The 14,823-nt window shown below is 41.0% G+C and overlaps 1 protein-coding gene, 1 long non-coding RNA gene and 1 pseudogene across 2 annotated transcripts in view; 2 read left to right on the plus strand and 1 right to left on the minus strand.

The window, feature by feature from the left end:
• Positions 1-14,823, plus strand: part of LOC102553061 (uncharacterized) — a 171,909-nt gene that overhangs the window by 116,405 nt on the left and 40,681 nt on the right. The gene's annotated exons all lie outside the window — the stretch shown is intronic.
• Positions 1-14,823, minus strand: part of Lancl3 (LanC like family member 3) — a 131,435-nt gene that overhangs the window by 60,511 nt on the left and 56,101 nt on the right. The window lies entirely within an intron of this gene.
• Positions 10,444-11,485, plus strand: Dnaja1-ps1 (DnaJ heat shock protein family (Hsp40) member A1, pseudogene 1; annotated as a pseudogene).

The following is a 14,823-nucleotide window of genomic DNA, read 5'->3' on the forward strand; positions in this document are numbered from 1 at the left end:
TGGATTTAGTATTCTAACACCTTTGATGCTTCAGCTACATTTTGCACTGCATTTCAGAAGCCGTGGTGCAGGTATTGGTCAAGTCTTAGTCCTCAGCTTCCAGCATAGCCAAGCAGGATACAAATACCTTTTCTACCGAAATAACAAAGGACTCCAGGAAGCATGCATAAAGAATGCTTCCGCTTCTCTAAATAAATATATTATCATTTCAGAAAGACCTAATGATAATTATTTCGACACATGAAGATAAATAGTATTTCCTTTACATTTTGGCCAGTTTGAAACAGGTGCAGAAGAAGAGGGAGGATGTTTTAATTCACCAACTAACCAACTACAGTCGCCTTTGCCTTTAAGAAGAGTGGGTGGTAGGAAACAGAGAGATAGTTCAGTAGATAAAGATGCCTGCTGCCAACCCAATGACCTCATCCCAGTCCCCAGGATACACATGATTGAAGGAGAGAGCTGACTCTAGCAAGTTACCCTTCCGCCTCCACAAATACACTGTGACACCCCTGTACACGCATGCTCATGCACATGCGTGCCCTCCCTCCCTCCTTATCCCTCTCTCACACACAAGATAAATAAGCATGTAATAGAAATTGTTGACAGATGGATCTGTGGGACAGGATCACTCCTCTGCATCCTTCGCCATCCGATGTGACAGTTTTTAAATGAGCTGCAATTGAAGTCTCTCCAAATCGTGAAGGGTATTTCTAGAAACTGCTCCCGATTAGTTTTCAACAGAGCATCACTGCACTCTACTACGTGAGAAAGTGGCATGGAAAAAGTTAGAGTGTATCCATTCAAACTGTAAAAGGAGAAATGAAAGTCTAGTCGACATTTGCGTATGAATAAGATTGTGGGGATTACTTTCTTTTGAGATGAGGTGTCATGGTGCCCAAGCTACCTTAAAATTATTATGTGGGGGTTGGGGATTTAGCTCAGTGGTAGAGCGCTTGCCTAGAAAGCGCAAGGCCCTGGGTTCGGTCCTCAGCTCCGAAAAAAAGAAAGAAAAAAAATTATTATTTGGCCAGGGTGGCATTGAATTTGTTATCCCCCTACACTACCTTCTACTACAGGGTCTTGCTTACGTGTTGCTGATGCTGAAGATCAAACCTAAGGCCCCCTGCACGCCCACAATGCACTGTCAGATGTGCTACATTTTTTCATCAATGGTGTCACTAAGATACCACTTTGAAAAATATTAGCAGTTATCATCTGTTTAAATTTTTTAACTTAATCTAAACACCTTTGGATATAAAAAATGGTGAGTGTGAAAATAGGGAGGAGATGTTTAAGTATTTGTTCACTGAACATATAGCTATTTATTTCAGTTTGCTTCTCATGGTGATTTTGTTCTTTCAAGTCATATTCTTTAAAAATATACAGAAAAGAGCAAACATCAGACATTTGTTAAATAGTCATGCATTCGTCAACTGGCTTCCACTGGACTTTGGGGGGGGAACATTGAAAAAGCAGCATATAATGAAGTCCTACTGCCTGCAGTTGGAAAAATGTGTTTATTGGCTATGTATGAACCCTTGGCAATTAATTTTGTCATCTGTTTGGGGAGGGGGAACACTCTTATAGAAGAAAGGGGAGGAGGATGGGATAGGGGGCTTATGGACACGAAACTGGGAAAGGGGATAACATTTGAAATGTAAATAAAAATAGCCAATAAAAAATAAATTTACAAAAAATAATGGATCTCATAGGCTCACATATATGCTTAGGGAGTAGCATTAGAAGGTGTGGCCTTGTTGGAGTAGATGTAGTTTAGTTGGGGCAGATGTGGCCTTGTTGGAAGAAGTATGTCCCTGGGGTGAGAGTTTGGGGTTTCAAATGCTCAAGCCAGGCCGAGCGTCTCCCTGCTTCCTGAGTATCTAGATGTAGAATTCTCAGTTCCTTTTCCAGCACCATATCCGCTTGGGAACTGCCATGGTCCCCACCATGAGGATAATGTACTAGACCTCGGAAACTGTACGCAAGCCCCAATTAAACGCTTTCTGTCATAAGAATTGCCTATTCACAACACTAGAACGCTGACTAAGGCAGAGACTCATTTGAAGCCTGAGGCAGTAGATTTGCTGATGCCATGGTAAAAAGAGAGCCACAGAGCCAGTGAGGCTACAGCAAAATAAAACAAACAAAAACAAACAAACAACAACAACAAAAACAGCATATAATGAAGCCTTAATGCCTGCAGTTGGATGCTATATTTATTAGCTACGTAGGAACTCTTGACAATTTTGTCATCTGGGTTACCGTCAAGGACCGTAAACATGTAGTTGTTCTAAGGTTCTAGGTTTCTCTAGGTTACTCTCCAAGAAGTTGATCTGGAGCAGTTTGTTGGGGTGGTCTGAGCCCTTACCTCCAGCTCCTACCATTGTCTGCAGTACTGTTCTGGGTCTTACATCCCTTCCATTAATTCTCTGAGCTTTCCTGTTATTCTGCTATTGATTCTCCATTCTATTTTAATTTTATGCATTTAACTATATTATTCCAATACAATAAGTTTTCCATGTATTACTCACTTACCCACAGTTATTTATCTCTTATTTACACTTTGACACATTTTCTTTTACAATCTAGTTCCTGTAAAGAGGCATTACAGACTATAAATTGTAGATATAATACCCACTTGTCTAGAAATACTTCAGTATATACATCATATAATCATAGACATTTCCCAACCAAACCACAGTATAATTATAAAAATTGGAAATTTGAACACTGGTAGAACATCAACACAGCCCACTTTTAAATTTTTCTGACAATACCAATGTCTGTTAAAGCTATTTCATTTTCTAATACAGGAGTTAATCTAGAATTGACCACACATTGTCCTTTACTTTAAAAGGGATATTATTTGTCATACCCCCTTACTTTACTAATGCGGAAGGCATCTTAAGCCCTTTTCTTTTTTCCCCTCTTGATTTTACTTTTTCTAAAGAGAGTATAAGAACTTTATTTAATAGGCTGTTTGTTAATTTGAGTGATTCTCAGTATGACATCCAGCTAGTGCATGTGAGGCAGGAAGACCCAGAAGTGATATGCTGCTCTTACAGAACAAAGCATTGAGGAAGATGCAGTATTTAGCCCACATATTGGTTCTTTTGCTTTTAAAAGTAAGTTACTATGTGGTGACTTTCTATTTCTCTAGAGTTTAAAAATCAGGCCGACTATACAATTTCATTGTTAATCAGTCAGCCCCCCCCCCCACTGGTTCGACAGTAAGGTGTGTCATTGCTTAAACCTGGCTACTTCCCAACTGAAAAGGTTCAGAATGTCAGACTCTGAACCAAAGGTGACCAGCCAAGAAGTACAATGTACAGTGGAAGTCAGATATATCAGTAAAGTCAATGGATGGGGTAGAGAGATGGGAAGTCAGAGTCCACAAAGTCACTGGTCACTGTGCACCAGTCCAAAAGAAAAACTGTCATAACCTCTGATTTCAGGGCATGGGTTTTGGGCACACTTCCAAGTGTGTTATAAATTGCCAGGGTTATCAAGCTAATGGGCAAACTGGCTCTGAGCCAGTGGGTGTTAGTCATAGGCTCCAGTGGAATGCAAAGTAAGGTGTTCCTGATTCCACTGGGGTCTGGTAAGCCAGCACTATGTCATAGGCCTCACTATTGGCATTACCACATTTTCCCCTTTGTCTAAACCAAGGTTGTGGAAACTGTAAAGAGTGTGCCAGTTCCCTGGCCGTCTGCTAGAAGTTCAGCCTCCAAAGCCAGCAGGATCCGTGTGTAGTGTAAGATTGTGTGTCTCTTACAAGTCCACAGAGGATGCCAGTGGGGCTTCTTCCAACCCTCCTTTGACTTTCAAATCCGTAACTTGGCTAGGAGCGGAAGGCTGGTATTATAAATACCCACCTAATACAAGGGTCAATGTTACTATGAAACCACTCTCTACTTCCCTGTATAGAAGCTTCTTCGAATCAGCTAACTCAGAACTCACCGAATATATATATATATATATATATATATATATATATATATATATATATATATATATATATCCCCAACAAAGTACAGTAGTAAGGAAACAGAACAAGACATACATGGCATGTTGCCAAGGCAGAAATGAAGTACCATAGAAGTTAGGCAATGAAAAGTAACTTCATTTAAAAAAAAAACCCTAAAACATCACCTTTTGATGGCATTAAGAATGTGTGCGTCCCCCTCCCCCTGCCCAAAGAAGTAGCACCTCTTGGGAGGGGACACATTGGCTTTGGATCTGTGCTCACTTCTTCTCTATGGAAAATTATAGTCTACCTACAAAACATAACAAACCTGGTGACTCAGGATAATTTCCTCTTAGCAAGCACCTCTAAATAGGCCTGTCACAAGCTTCCCATAATACTCACAGATGTTCTAAAACCACGGCTGTTAGAAATGAAGTAACAAGGGCATTCATTACTCACAGGAAATGGGACCTGCTTATTATTAACAATTCACATTTCTTTAAAAAATTCTTTAAAAATCAGGTTCTTTTGTAAAGGCTCTATTTGGGAAAAATAATCAGTACCAATTGTACACACTGCTGTGACAGGCAAATTCAAGCCATGCTTCCAGACGCACTGTATGAAAAGGTTGCCTAGAGATGGGGTAAATTGTTTATTAGGGCTTGTTTTCCACTAAAGGAACAGTATATTTTTTAATTTAATAATTTTACTTGTTTACCTCCCACTCACTGCCCCCCGACCATCCCCTCCCACAGTTCATTCCCTACTTCCCGTTCCCCTTTCTTCTGAGTGTATCCCCCTCCCCCTGCCGACACACACACCCTGGCACTTCAAGTCTCTGCCAGGCTAGGCTCTTAAGGGAAGGTATCTTTACTTCTTGAGAACAAAATGCTGTTTTGCTCCAGCAGAGGGAGCCTTTGAAACAGCCCAAATCAACCGTAAAATGAAGTGATCTTGTCAGAAAGGATTAAGGGTCATTTGTCAAAGACAAACAAAACAGAACAAAACAAAACAAAAAAACAGAAAAATGATTATAGATTATCGGAGGGTGCGTAAAAACTTAATGACTTCAGATAATTGCTACTTGCTTAGTGAACAAACTCTTTTGTCTGGGTTATTTCCATGCACTCATCAACCTCATTAAATGTCAGCATTAAATCACATCCCTGTCTTCTGGAAAAAATGTACCTAGTAAGCAACCATGCTTTAGAGGGGGGTGAAGCACTACCTTTTATCTAAGGTCTCTGAAAACCAATGCTGACATGATTAGTGTTCATGCCAACCCAAGGAGAAAGGCTCCATCTTGATAGTACTAGTTTTGATTTTTTTCATCTTCACTATAGTGGGATAGAATGGCATGTTCTCATCTTTGTCATAATATCAGAGTGTCCCATTGTAGCTACAGCATGTCTGTCTGCTCCTGGCAGTCTCAACCATTGCTCTGATCAAAGGTATGTTAGTGACATGACTGAAATTTGAAAATGCCTTGCATAGCTTCTGGTATATGAAACACATGGGCTTCCACTGAAACAGCTCACAGCCCCACGCCTGAAGCAGAGTTATACACTAAATGATTCATAAACCTACTCATAAAATAAATTCTTATTCTAAACCATTAATTTTTATGATGTGAAATTTGACTAACACAACAGCATTGTGAGCAGCTCCAATATGCAGATTAAATTATGAAGGACTAAGAAAGTGTTGTTCCAACGAAACAGGGAAATTCCCAGGGACACCCAGCAGAGTACATCCTACTGCTTTACTCACCAGAACTGTGTGATATGACTCCCTACGGTGGTGAGAAAAGGATTTGGTATTGTAAACTTCTACTGGAGATGGTAAGATCCATCGCCATCAAAGGGAATGGAGCTAGCTTGCTATGGAGTGTCTAATAGTATCTGCTTGGCCAGTGTTGTCAGGTTCTGGGGTGCATGAACTTTATTTTACTTGTGTGGGTGCCATGTTTTATTGCAAGTATTCAAAAGCAACTCGGAAGTTCCTTCAACCTGGCCTTGGTGAATTCAATATGGTACGGTAGCTTTGTTTGTCCTGAAGAGTTTCTGTATTAGCCACAAGAAGAACATAATGCAGGTAATGATGATGTAAGAAGAACCAAGAAACACAAGGAAGTAACGTCAATCCCTACAGTTTCCCAATGAGGTAGGAAAAAAGGTAAATGCTTAGAAGTCACTAAGTCTTGGGGGTGTTAGTCAAATGTTTAAAAATAATGAACACGAAAAAAAAGAAATAATGAACACGGAGTTGGGGAGTTAGCTCAGCGGTAGAGCACTTGCCTAGCAAGCGCAAGGCCCTGGGTTCGGTCCCCAGCTCCGAAACAAAAAATAATAATGAACACGCTATTCTGTAGTTCTCCTGTCTGATGATCAACTGCGCTCTACAAACAAACAGTATAGGCTAATGCCTATTTCCAAACACTCAGAAGGATAGCGAGGTAGCTACCATACCTGAGAGTTCTCCAAAAGGTTTACAAAACATTTCTTCCTTTCCAATACCTTCAGTCTTCCTTGTGAATAATGGTGTAGGTTTTCGCCATATAGAGGCATGTGAAAAAAGACCAAATCTCACACAGGAAAGGGCTTCACACAGAGGTGGTGAACAGAAACTGATCCACACCCTGCCTGGGGGTTCCCCAATGCTCTTAAGTGTGCTGGGGAGGAAGTGCTGGAGAATGGGGTGAAGACCGACTCCCGGGATACCTGATGGAGGTGCTGGTCCTCTAGCATTGCTGTCTGCCTGCTGCTGTAGGCAAATGTAATGGGATTGCTCATTTTACCCCCAAAGTCAGGCCAAAAGATCATTCTAAAAGGAAGCCATGAAATGGAATAGCAAATACCAGAAAGTGATACTCAGTACACATTGGGTCACAGTTGATACCAAACAAATGCACCAGACACTGCGTCCAATGGTTACTAAAGTAAAATTGGCCCTCATTCTTTTCCAACTTAAAGCACGTTCCATAGTATTGTCTTTACAATTATTTAGTAAAATAAAACATTTTAAGCCAGAACAAAAGAGTAATCGTAAATGTGGTATAGAAAAACAAAACAAAACAAAAAAGCCAGATGAATGACCTCATTTGCTTTGGGACCTATATAACAGATTATATTAATAGTTAGATTTTATAAACAAGAAAAAGAGCAAAAAAAAATCTAAGGAATAAGTGGAAAATCAACATGCAGTATCACATATAATGGTGTGCAAAAGGCTTAAGACATGTGCAAAGCTTATCTTCGTAATTAGAAATATGCAAATTAAAATGAGATACCATTTTCGATCTAGCAGAGTAGCATAAATTAGGAGGCAAACTGACAGCACGGGGCATTGGTGGGGAGCGGCAACTTTCATATTCTGTTGAGGGAGAAGGCCAACATTTGCTGCCAAATTAATTTGAATGGATTTGGCAACACTGATAAAAAATGACCTTAATAATTGCAATGACTTTTCTTTTTTGCCAATATCCAAATAAGTATCTGCTGTGGTGTGCAGTGTTGTGTGCTAGCATACAACATATAAACAGTGAAGCAGTCGTTAAACAAAGCACGGTGCGTTGCTGTACAGTGAAGTACTGCTTAGCTAGGTGAGGAATACAGTAGCAGTACATAAGTAGATGTGAAAATTTTCCTAATACATTGTGTCCACTGAATGAACACGCCACATACAATGTGTGTTGTATGCCTGTTCATAGATACTTTTAGAAGGATTCTGGATAGCTTCAGAAGAAGTATGTAAAATTAGTTTCCTTTAGAGACATAGGGATGAAACCCGGAAATGGAGTCTAAAGTGGGAGGAAGATCCATTTTATAACCTTGAACACATCTGGCTTTGTTTGCTTTGTTTGGTTGTTTGTGTTTGTTTTGTCTTACCAAGTGCACGAATGCTTTCAAAAAGAAATCCCAGTTAGTATAAAGGAAGCAATAGGTTGGGCATTAGGCTCACACCTTCAAGCCTAGCACTGGGGTGGTAGAGGATGATGGATCTCTGATTTGAGGCCAGTTTGTTTTACATAGCAAGTTCTAGACCAGCCAAGGCTATACAGTGAGAGGCTATAACAAAAAAAAAAGTATACTAAACGAATGACTGAACTAGCCAAATAGTGTGCAGCAAACAGAAACAAAACTCTAATATACTATTTCTATTACTGCTAAAAGAAATTAATGCTTTTGAACGAGTAAGTTTTTTCAAACAATAATCTATGATGAGACTGTAGAAGGTTGTATTTTTCAGGCTATCGATTTGATTACTCAGTAGTCAGAGATTGGCCTGCAAACTAATGATAGTTTTTTTTCAGTTAGTGGAGGAAGTGGGGTTATTTACATAGCTTTGAGAATATGGAAAAGATGTTGACTTTATTCTCAAGGCTTATCTTCTATTGGAAAGAGAATGAAAGCTTAATACCCTCATTTAAACCTATTCTATGATTGTTTGGTGGCAATTAAAGTGTTTTCCAAGCACTGAGCCTTGATGAAACATCGATAGAGTAATTTGCAACTGAGTTAAAAAAATGCAACCACATTATTCATGTTACCCACAAGTAGAAAGGCTTTCATCAGGGTGGACAAAGAGTACAACACATTTCAGAGAAGACCTGAACTACACGTGGCTGAAGAAACTGCACTCAGTGCAGAAAAGCATTCAGCAAGAGCTACTGCTTCGGGGCTGTGGAGAGCGCTCAAACATGGGGACCAGAGTTCAAATCCCAGTACCCCACTGAAAACAAAACTTGAGTGTGAGCATGCCTGCATGTAATTCTAGTGCTAGGGCTACCAAAACAGGGAAATTCACGGAGCTCGCTGGCTTTTATATTCTTGAAAGGAGCTAAGAAGCAGTCCAGTTGATGGGATATGACCATAATCCCTTATAGGAATGTCTAATTATGCCTAGGACAACATGGGTTTTTTGTAGTTGTTGTTTGTTTGTTTGTTTGTTTGTTTGTTTTTGAGACAAGGCCTCACTGTGTAGCTCTGGCTGGTCTGGTGCTCTCTATGTAGGCCAGACTAACCTCGGATTCATAGAGACCTGTCTACCTCTGCCTCCAGAAGTCATGTATGACCAATCCCACCTAAAACATTGGAATTTAATCTTATGCAGTTCAGAATGCGTTCTGTGCAATTGGATGAAGGACAGACTGGAGGCTTCACACAGGATTTGTAACATAAACTGTGCCTAAATGTCCATGTAGGCAAAAGCCTGTTGGTAAGGTCACTGGCAAACTCGAGGAAGCAGACACCAGGGTAACAGCATCCTGTGCTGTAAAGAAAGGAGAGAGTGTTCTGGTTGAATGAAGAAACTTCTAGTTGGCAGCAGGCTTAGAAGGCAGGAGGAAGTGTGTTAGCTTATAAAATTGTGCTTCCCAGATAAGAACATAAAATCAATAGAGGGAGAAGAGGACCTGGAAACTCTAATGAGTAAATACTTGGGAAATAATAGATGGATATTCTTACTAAAAAAAAATATTGGTCTTCTTGGAGCAGTGAGAGTCTTCAAGAGCTACACGGGACAGGAGAAATGACTCGGGGTTTGGGTTGCTCTTCCAAAGGAGCCGGGATGGATTTCTACAACTCACTTTGTGGCTAACAACCATCTGTAACTTCAGATCCAGGGAATCTGATGCCCTCTTCTGGCAACTGTGGGTACTGCATGCATGTGGAACAGACGTACATGCAGCAAAACACCCACATACATAAAGCATAGCCCCAAACTGCAGATGCCAGGGAAATGAGTAAAGGACCAGTGCTGTGGTGGGGAAGCGGTGCAGAATGGACTAACAGGGCACAAGGAATCTGATGGGGGATGGGACAAATGGGAGAATCTCACACTAGACAGGGTTGGGAGATAAAGTAAATAAAGATACAGAAGGAGAAAGTAAAATAACCATAAGGATTTCCAGAAAACAATACATAGGGATCATATAATTAAGTATCTATTATAAAGTACTATATGGTGTACATAATTCTGTCTATAAATATACATTATAAATAAAATTGTCTGGATTATCAATACTCCCTCCAAGATTCAAAGACCATCCCTAACATGGTTGCTCTCTGCCACTGGCCCGCTCACCAGCTGTAAAAAATGGTGAAAGAAAGCACTTACTATGGTGTTTTGGGGGTCAAACCTAATGACACCCAGGAAGAACTGAAAGGGGTATTTAGACCCTGATAAGAATCCAAATGAAGGAGAAAAGTTTAAACAGGTTTCTCAATGTTATGAAGTTCTTGCTGATTCCAAAAAAGAGAATTATGTGACAAAGGAGGCAAGCAGGCAATTAAAGAGGGTGGAGCAGGTGGTGGTTTTGGTTTGCCCATGGATATCTTTGATGTTTTTTGGAGGGGGGGAGGAGGAGGAAGAAGAAGAGGAGAAAGAAGAGGAGAAGGAGGAGGAGGAGGAGGAGAGGGCAGAGAGAAAGGAGAGGTAAAAATGTTCTGCATCAGCTCTCAGTGACCTTAGAAGACTTATATAATGGTGCAACAAGAAAACTGGTTTTGTAAAAGAATGTGATTTGTGACAAGTGTGAAGGCCTAGGTGGTAAGAAAGGAGCAGGAGAGTGTTGTCCCAACTGCTGGGGAATGGGCATGCAGATCAGGATTCATCAGACTGGACCAGGAATGGTTCAGCAAATTCAGTCAGTGTGCATGGAGTGCCAGGGTCATGGAGAACGCATCAGTCCTAAAGACCGATATAAAAGCTGCAATGGTAGAAAGACAGTTGGAGAGAAGAAAATTTTAGCAGTTCATATTGATAAAGACATGAAAGATGATCAGAAGATAACATCCCGCGGTGAAGGAGACCAAGAGCCATGACTGGAGCCAGGAGATAAGGAGAAATTATCATTGCGTTAGATCAGAAAGATCACGCTGTTTTTACAAGGTGAGGAGAAGACCTTTTCATGTGTGTGGACATACAGCTGGTTGAAGCATTGTGAGGCTTCAAAAAGCCAATATCTACTCTTGACAACCGAACCATAGTCATCACCTCTCACCCAAGTCAGATTGTCAAGCACAGGGATATAAACTGTGTGCTAAATGAAGGTATGCCAATATACCATTGGCCATATGAAAAGGGATGTCTAATCATTGAGTTTAAGGTAAACTTTCCTGGAAATGGCTTTCTCTCTCCTGATAAACTCTCTCTGCTGGAAAATTCCTTCCTGAAAGGAAAGAAGTGGAAGAGACGATGAAATGCATCAGGTAGAATTGGTGGATTTTAATCCAAATTAGGAAAGACGGCGTCATTGTAATGGAGAAGCATATGAGGATGATGACCGTCACCCCAGAGGTAGCATTCAGTGTCAGACCTCTTAATGGGCCAGTCATTCTTTGACATTCTGTACGCAGCAGTGGATGTGAGCAGGACTGTAATCAGAATATGCTCACTATTTGGCTGTTGTATTTGTTTTAATATTCAACTATAGTCGTGTTTTTAAATGTCAAATGAAGAATAAACACAAACGTAAAAGCTGTGACAGAACCCTACCGTGAACACTACCCCAGCCCCAGCCCTGCTAGGCACTTCCTGCGAACTCACAGGCTACTTTGGCCAGAGAAGCAGAAAAACTAACTGCAATCCTTCACCTGTCCCTCCTCTCCTCAAAATTCAGTTGCCCAATCCCGTCCCCAGCTCTGAAGCAGATCAACGCTGCAGCTCCCCCTGTCTTCCCTACCTCTGTGTCCAGTGGATCCCACAGACCTTTCCTTCCAACCTTTCCTCACCTCTATTCACCCCTATTGTCTCAGCCCAGCTCCAGTAGGAATTCCCTGGGAACCCGCCATCCAAGCACCTCAAGTGGTTACTGAATATCAAATGGTCAGTCCTGAAAACATACATTCAAGTATCACTGTACAGACTCTTTGTGTGTGTGTGTGTGTGTCTGTGTCTGTGTGTGTCTGTGTGTGTGTGTGACAACAATTAATGTCAAAATAATCCTAAACCTGAAAGGAGCATGAAAGCATCATAAATTCTCTATTACGAGGACTTGAGTTGCTTCTCCGCTAGAGTTCTTCTCATTATATACATATTTGAAACCTTGTTTTCTCTATAAGAATTAGAATTCCAGAAAATGCCAAACTGGGATGGTAATTTTGTGCTCTGGGAACTCTTGAGGAAAAGGGAAGCTGAGAACTAAGGGATTAAATAGATGGTAAAGAGGAGGAAGGGTGTGATAAATGGGATCTTGGGAGAGACTTCTGGGAGTCACGTGACAGGAGCTGCACGTGGGTAGTTTGCCCAAGCTGTAGAAGCTGGGACAAGAAGGCACTGCTATTAAGTACAAAGAAGCAGGGACTGGGCTGAGTCAAAATTAGAATAGTAATTTTTTTTTAATCTCAAGATTGAGCATGTCTTCCTGACCTTGGGATACACGGTTCATGAAGGTGGAGTCAGGGTCAACTATTTTATGCCATGAAATGAAAAAGCATTTAGATGCAAGGCCAGACATAGACCACAGTTACCATTTAATCCATTAATAATTGCCACAACAAAGCAAACGGTTTAATTAAAATAGTGTGGAAAGACATACTTTTTCAGCGAGCTGAAGGAAATTGGAAAAAAGATCATTATTAATTTAAGGTGGCAAAATGTTATCAATATTCCATTTAATGCTGCTTTTAATGTTCTAATTCCGTAAACGAGAAAGTAATCGTAATGGGTTGCTATTGATCCACCAACACTTATTTCCACCATAAAGGTGACCTTCAACTAAAATTTTCCTTAGCAAAGGAGTTTTCTGGAACATAATACATGTGGGCACAGAATGCTAACAGAGTCAGTGTCCTTCAGAAGCAACAAAACCTCTTGAATTCATATGCAATGGTCAAGCAACAGTTCCTATGTGCTCTGCAGGTGCTGTGTCCTATTCTGTGCTGTCTGAAAAGATAATCACAGATGGTGCATGATGTGAAGACTTGAAAAATGGGACAACAGAGGAAAGGTCGTTCGGATAGAATAGGCTTCCCAAGGAGCGAGATAATGGCAGGAAGACATGGAGCCTGAGTCTTCAGAGATCCAAAACCAGCATGGCACAGTGTTGGAAAAAAATGAAAATTTATATTAAGGGGTTTTTAATGTATATGAATGTTATATCTGCATGTATGCCTGCCTGCATGCCAGAAGAGGACATCAGATCCTATTAGAGATCGTTGTGAGCCCCCATGTGGTTACTGGGAATTGAACTCAGGACCTCTGGTAGAGCAGTCAATCTTAACCAGAACCATCTCTCCAGCCCAGTATTAAGGATTTCTTGGATATAAGTTAGACAAGGTATCACTATGTCAGAAGCAAGACTACTTTGTAGAGATCTGTGTAGGAAAGTTGTAAGCTGAGAATATACTGATGGTTCCCCAGCCTTTTGTGTTATTTCTGGGGTTGTATTAATAAGGAGAAAGTGGAAAATGATCCTGGCTACAGTCTCATTAAATTTTATTCTATTTTTATGTATATGGATGCTTGTCTTCATGTAAGCTTATGTATAGCTTTTGGGTCTAGTGCCCACAGAGGCCACGAGAGGCCTTCAGATCTCCTGGAACTGGCTGTAAGCTGCCTTGTCGGTGCGGGGAATTGAATCTGGGTCCTTTCAGAAAGCAGCTAGTGCTCTTAACTTCGGCATCATCTTTCTAGCCCTTGGAAACAGTGCGTTATTACTCAGTACAAAAATCTCCTCTTCTAGACGGAAAGGAGTAAGGAAATTAGCTGACCCCTCAGTCTAGGCCCTGATCTCATGGTTAACACTACAACATTGACCATATTTTTTAATTCTGCACAGCTTTGGGAACTAAGAGAGCCACAGAAGTGCTGGAATTCTTGGCTCTAGAAGTATATGATACAAGGAAAATTTTGTATTGAAGGGCTGTGCTAATACAGATCCCATTTAATTTACATCTTTGTTACGTCTCAGCAAATTGGCCCAGAATGTAAAACCACATGGACAGAGGAATGGGTTCCTATTTCCCCAAAACCAAGGAGAAGTCAGTATTTGAATTTCGTTGGTTTAGGAAAGATTTCATCAGCTAGGAGCCAAGTGCTGCCAAGTGCCTTTCTAGGTCCAAGACCCAAGACTTGAAAACTACCTTTTCCACACCTTGACCATTCATTTACTACAGACCGCTATGTTCTTTAGCTTCCCCTAGAGGCCAGTTGGGTCTTATAAAGGCATAGTTTATATTACTGCTTAACATGTCAAGAATGCCGAGCACCTCAGGCATGGCGGACAAGTCTGAGAGAAGCCATGTCACATGAGGCTGTTTATTGGCCTTTTGGGGGTTTCCTTGGTTTCTTCACAAACATGCTTCAGAACTCTCCCTGGGTAAGTCTTGAAGGAAGAATACATTTGGGCAAAAGATTAAGAGGGAAAATCATGTTAGTCAGGAGTGAGCAACTGCTGTCATGCTTCTGTGACAATGGGGATTCTGAGTTAAGAGAGGAAACTTCTCTAGAGGAGAGATGAGTGGAGGCCGTTGATAGGTGGAGATAACAAGGAAAGGGGGTGATGGAAGCCAGGGTCTGACCATACAGAGCTGAATGGGGATTCTTTGGAGCTGCCTTCCATTTCTGGGGAAAATGGGATCAGAAGCAGTTTCCATGGTGAGCAGTCCTCCTTCCTGACAACAGAACTGCATATGAGACAGGGAAGCCTGCAGACTTCTTTTCCCTTCTGTAATCAGGAACAGATCATGGCACTAAAACAGAATGTCCAATTAGCAGCTTTCAAAGTTTTCTGCTAAGATTCCTGCATTAGGATCGTATGACCTCAAAACAAATCGGCTCAGTTAGATTTAAAGCCCATGCGTGTCTGTAAATGTCCCGATCTCCCTTGGATGGTGGCTTTTCATTTTTAT

This window comes from Rattus norvegicus, chromosome X, assembly GCF_036323735.1.
Source record: "Rattus norvegicus strain BN/NHsdMcwi chromosome X, GRCr8, whole genome shotgun sequence".
Taxonomy (NCBI): Eukaryota; Metazoa; Chordata; class Mammalia; order Rodentia; family Muridae; genus Rattus; species Rattus norvegicus.